At 39.5% G+C, this 6,131-nt stretch overlaps 1 long non-coding RNA gene across 1 annotated transcript; it reads right to left on the bottom strand.

Annotated features, from left to right (window-relative positions):
* Positions 1-1,593: 1,593 nt before the first annotated feature.
* On the bottom strand, positions 1,594-5,145 carry LOC146767573 (uncharacterized). Its single transcript, XR_014954771.1, has 2 exons — positions 2,657-5,145; positions 1,594-2,564 (listed from the first exon to the last, which is right to left on the bottom strand). It is a non-coding gene; the product is annotated as an uncharacterized LOC146767573 (long non-coding RNA).
* Between the last annotated feature and the right edge of the window lie 986 nt (positions 5,146-6,131).

Below are 6,131 nucleotides of genomic sequence, written 5' to 3'. Positions count from 1 at the left end.
CAGGCAACAACTGACAGAATAAGAGGACACAGTCTTAAGCTGCACCAAGGGAAATATAGGTTGGATATTAGAAAAAAGGTTTTTTTACAGAAAGGGTGATAAAGGTCTGGAATGGCCTGCCTGGGGAGGTGGTGGAGTCACCATCCCTAGATGTGTTTAAGAAAAGACTGGATGTGGCACTCGATGCCATGGTTTGGTTGAGGTGTTTAGGGCATGGGTTGGACTTGATGATCATTATGGTCTCTCCCAACCTCGTGATTCTGTGATTCTGTGATGTAAATAACATTCTATAAATGATAGGCTGCTTGGACTCTGTGGCTATCCTACTTCTGTCAAGCATTGAAAGACTAAGAGAGGTATTTATCAATACTAATGTGAATTCTGTCCGAAACACATTGAACATGAATTTGCATAGCAGATGTAAGCTAAGCAGAGGTGGATAATGCAAAGAAAGGGTAAATCATTGTTAGTCAGCAGCATAGGCAATGGGTTCTGCCACTGAATCTTAATACTGTCAAACTCATATGCATTGTTTAATTACTGTGGCTCAAAAGATGTCAATATAAGCAGGTACAAAATTGAAAAAAAATTGATCCGTTCTATTATGTGAGAACAAGCCACGTATTTATCAAATGTGATTTAACATTTCCTCTTTCTGTTAAAAAGAAAGATGAGATATATCTTACACTGAAATTTCTGTTGACTTTATATTGACATATTTCTATCATACATATATTAACTATATATGCATGTAATTATGTAAATTATATATATATAATATTATATTTATATTTTTATATATTAATATAAATAGTAATATAATTTCTGCATAAATGCTATTAGAGTTTTCCTGACCTTCATCTAGGAAGAAAAATTCATCTTCTACTGTTATTATTAAATCTTTTCAACATTATGAAATACTGCTCAATGGTGAATCTAGAAATAACTAGTTGTATTTAGCATTATTTCTGCAAATAATTTTACTCAATTGGAGACATAGCGTTAAACTCCTGCTAAACAGTTGGGTCTTTGCTCAGGCCGTGACAAATGTTGCACTTCCATAATAAAATTTATCTTATTTCTATTCCAACCTCATATAAAATAGAGACATTTATTCTTATAACTATCAAAATTTAGCACTAAGAGAATTATACACATTGAAGCCTAATGCATCTGCACTTCAAAATACTAGCGATTTGAATAGTATGAGAGCCAGGACCAGGATGTATGAATTTGTATTTTTCAAATCATACTACTTTGGTTTATATCTATCTAAGATGGGCTTATGCTGTACAAAGCAAATAAAGAGAGCTGAGCTTTTGTAGATAGACACTTGTTTACCCATGGAAGGGCACTGCAGATAACGTGGAACTTTTAAAAAAGTGCCTCTGCTACAATCACAGTTTGAACATTTATCTCTTACTCACCAATATATCTGGTGCAACAAAGACACCAGCTCACATCAAATACATTCTGGTTATACAACACTGTCATGGTTTGACACTGGCACAATGCCAGTGCCCCTGTGAAAATGTGATTTTTACCTGGAATGCTGTGAAGTGGAATTTAGAATAGAGCAAAGCAGGCTCAAGCTTGATAACAGGAAAAAAACTTTATTAAACTACTACTACAAAAGAAAAGAGAAAACTAAAGAAGGGGAAAAAAAACTACACAAAGATTCAAATGAAAACCTTGCAAAACATTCCTCCCCCTCACCACCCAACTCCAACAAACCATAGTGAGACACAATCTGGACCCCAATCAGGTTTCCACCCTCTAAGCAATCGATATTCAGTCTATCGAGGGAACAGAGTCTCTCCTGTGCCACAGACCCCCCAAGAAACACAGCTCCACATCTTGTGTTTCCATGTCACACATGGCACCGCCCGGAGAAAAAGTTTGTCATGGTGACTCTTCTCCTTTTTATGCACAGTGCTCTCACCACCAATGCATGAATGGTTAGACTGCTTTTAGGATTTTTTCCTTTCAAGGATGCCCTGCCAAGAGGGGAGAAAACAACAGTTCAGTTTTTCATTGTTTGGGACCACAGTCCCCCCCATTTTCCCCTGGGGCCGAGGGCTCAAGAACAGAGATCTTCTTCTCTTCTTTTTCTTTTCAAGGGCAAGGGGGCGTCACCACAAACTTCTTAACCTTTTCTCTGTTTATTCCACTTTTGTCTTTTTTTCTCAGCTGAAGCAGGTTTCTTGACTCACTGGCATCTTCCCAAAACACAGTCTCTTTTGAAGGAGAAGATTTGGTTCAGGTTGTGGCTAACACGGAAAAGTTCAGCCAAAAGCCACTCCTTGTCCCCCTCCTATCCAGAATTCTTCCTTCTAACATCCCATCCTAGGGTCCAAGGTGTCCCTCTTCCTCTCTTTCAAACCGAGGAAGAGAAAAGAAAATTTACAAAGCTTTTATTTCTCAAGGAAGGGTTAAAAGTCCGAACTCCCAGGATGGCTCGATGCCTGGACATTCAGCAACTCCCACACAACTGGACACTTTGCAGCAGCTCCCCCCGCTCTTCCTTCCTTGTGGCTTTCTCTCTCCCTCTTGGGAGAGGAACTCTGGGGGAGGAAATGGAGACATTTCAGATTTCTTCCACCCTTCTATCTGCAGGGGCCAGCCCGGTTCCAGTCCTTCCACTCTTCGGAGTTACCTTTATCAAGCCATGGGGGCTTCCCCTCCCCCACCCAGCTCGTGGCTGGGGGGGGGAAGGTCTGTACTGCACGCTGACCGGAACTAAAGAGAGCGAGTTCTCCTGGGAATTCTGCTTTCAACCCCTCTGTGTTCTCAGAGGCGTGTCTACTTTCAATTGGTCAATATCTAAATTGACCTCTTCCTTCCGGGAAAAATTATCTTTCCGTGTCAAACCACGACAAACACTTGTTTTCAGAGCTGCAGGCTGCTACAGAGCAAGTGCTTCTGTACACAACACACATAGAATTGTTGAAGCCATGAATTTATAGATAAGTTTTCCAAATAGCTAAATAAGTGGTATTAAATGCAAAGATAAATTCCCTTTATGTAAAATAAATGCTTTAAAATGCATCTATTAATAATTCAATTTTCAAATTGATTTTTTGGGGGCTTTGTTAGATGTACTTCTGTCTAAAAACATCTTTAAAAATCAGGTTTTTTTTCTACAAGACAGGTCTGTTTTATAGAGAAACATTTGGTTAAAGATCATATGCAACCCTTTCTTAATACATCAAGTCAAGCTGATATTTTTTTTTTTGCATCATTACACTTCACTTTTTAAAATAACCTTTAAAGCAGAATAGACACATTGCAATAATTGAAAATGAGAATGTGCCACTCTAGTCAAATTAAAGCACATATGTACAATCACTAGTTATTCATTAGCAATTGTAGAGACTATCTGGCATTTTACTTCAAGACTAGATTTTCAATAACTTAGAATAGATACAAAAGGAAATTTCCACTGGCTTTATGTGCTGAGCATGACCATATGGTGTGGAATATCTCTATGGTCAATTGAGGTCAGCTGTCCCAGCTGTGTCTCCTCCCACCTCCCTGTAGATCCCCACTCTCTGCCCTGATAAAGTGGTGGAAGAAGCAGAAAAGTCCCTGACTGCGTGAGCACTACTTGGCAATAATGAAAACATACCTACATTTTTAACATCAGTTACAGCACAAATCCAAAACACAACGCCATATCACCTAATTTTCAGTAAAGCAAATTACACCAGCCAAAAACATCATGCAGTCACATAATTAAACATGTATTTGTCACAGCTTTCCTATGTTGGAAAGCTAATAAAATTCACTGAGGAGAAACACAATAGAGATCTGGGACTAAAGACTAACTTATGTGGGAGATTATTTTTCTCCTATATCTGTCATATCACATCCTTCTGCATCAACACACTGTACATTTCCACTTATCTGCACTTGTGCCTTTATGCCAACACACTCTAGGTCTAAATCATCTGGATGTAGTGTGCATTTCAGCTCCTTTCAGCTGGCCCCACCAGCCACCATCATCCTCCCACTACTTCACCTTCACATCACTCTAGCTCTAGAAAAGACCCTCAAGGAAGTTGCAGAATGCTCTGGGTGGGTCAGGACAATCAGGACCACAAGAACCAGACATACCTGGTCATCCTGGTTAGCTAATTGACAGTGGCAAACGATGGGCTTTACCAGACACACACTGAAGTGTACCCAGTTTGTCAGGTTCTTTATCTTCATTTTCTGGTCCTGCTGTATTTTTAAGGGCAGTCAGAAAATCAAGATAAACCATTCACATGCATTCACATTTCCTCTTACAGAGGATTATTGAAGATTAACTATTCTATTTTGGTACTATTGTGGTTTTCCTCCTGAAACCAGTGTTTTGCCTTACTCCACAGTCACCTTCTGTGTAGTGGATGCTATACCAGCATAAAATCGGCTTGACTCCATTAATCTGCAAAAGCAGATTAGTCTACCTTCACATTAAATCAGTTAATAATACTTAGCTATATTTTGTCTAAATAATTCAAGTAACCACAATTCATTTGATGAAATGGACCAATCTCCATAGCATCAAAGTATGGGAAAGTTCTTGGTGAGTGCTCCCCAGATGATAAACTGATAGCTGTCAGCTTTTCTATATGCTGACATCCCACAAAGCTGAGGCAGATTCTATCCAAATGTATTTAATTTGAAACTTCCTCAGTAGAACAAATGACTGGAGCTCTGGGTTGTTTACTACAGCAGCACACTGTGTTCAACCACTTGATTTCAAATGCTACACAACTCAAACCTCAGTGGAATAGACTGAAAACGTGATGTTACTCTTTAGTGTTTAATAGTGTAGGAAGGAACATGGTGACAAGCAGTAGCTGTTCTGAAACTAGATGTTAAGCACTGAAACTTCTAATTCCTCACTGTGCAACCTTTCATCTGGTCTTCCATTTTTTTTGTGCTTTCCTCTTTTTTACCTGCCTTGTCAAGTTTATGGAATCTCCTAAGCACATCTGCTTTCATTCCTATCAAACAGAAGCGAAAAAGTGAAACACAGTTGTAACAGGAAAGAATAATAACTACATTCATTATTATCAAAGTAGGGACTGTGTTCAGAGCTGTGTTGTTGCACGAGGCACAGAGGCAATGCCTGGATCAGCTGGCAGGGCACAGCACAAAGGCTCTGGGCAGGGCTCTGCCAGCCCAGGACAAGCCCACACTGCTCAGCACAGCTCTTTTCTAGCAGCTGTGCTTGGCTCTGCAGCCTCGTCAGCCAACGTGCTAAGGCAAGGACTCAGCTGGTCCTTGCAGAGCTCTGCTCCATCTCCTGCAGATTTGTAAGCAGCCAGCCTGCATTACTCCATCTTGCAGCACCATTACATCTATCGTGCCTGACCAAGACAGTTAAATGAATAAAGGTGAACCAGTAAGAGGAAGCAGGTTAAAAAAAAACATTCTGCTGCTCCCTGGGGCTATGAGAGGAGACCAGACAGCATGTCATTCAGACTTTTTCTCTGTGCAAGTCTTTAGTGTCATTGAGGCTGTCGCACTTTCAAGAGTTATGTCTGCATGACCCAGGGCAGCGATGTATAGCATTACCTGTACAAGCTACCTCTACCACCAAAAAATATTGCAGTCATGGTAATAGGGCAGGTGGATGACCCTCATTAGCCTTGCTGAGTAGCAGTTCCTTTTAGCTTCTGCAAACACAGCTGTCATATCACAGATGTGTGGGTTACACAGCTAGAATTGGATCAAGTACTTCTAGCCAGCTCTATGTCACCCTGTCTAGTTAGAGGTGCAATTACTAGAAAATTCCTCATGGATCTGAGAAGGAATAAGATATACATAAATATATTCACATACTAGCATAGATTCTTTATAATTTTGATTCAATTTTTATAGTCAGCAGAACCTGTTAATTGATGAAAACAAAAATCATATTCCAAAATCAGAGAATATCTGTTTTGATTCATTAAAATCTCAGTACTTTTCAGTATCTTAAAATTTTTTGCCTCATTAGAATGATGACAATATTTCCTTTAAGTAGACTCCCTGATGGGGACACAAGAGTGTCAAAACTGGCCTTTCTTTTTGCAGTGCCATGTTTTCAAGAAATAACACATGTCAAATCTGATTTTATTAACTGGAGTAGATTTATA

The sequence above is a fragment of the Lonchura striata genome, chromosome 4 (genome assembly GCF_050655825.1).
Source record: "Lonchura striata isolate lonStrDom1 chromosome 4, ASM5065582v1, whole genome shotgun sequence".
Classification (NCBI taxonomy): domain Eukaryota; kingdom Metazoa; phylum Chordata; class Aves; order Passeriformes; family Estrildidae; genus Lonchura; species Lonchura striata.
The sequence above is the reverse complement of the archived record's forward strand: the minus strand, read 5'-3'. Positions and strand labels throughout refer to the sequence as shown.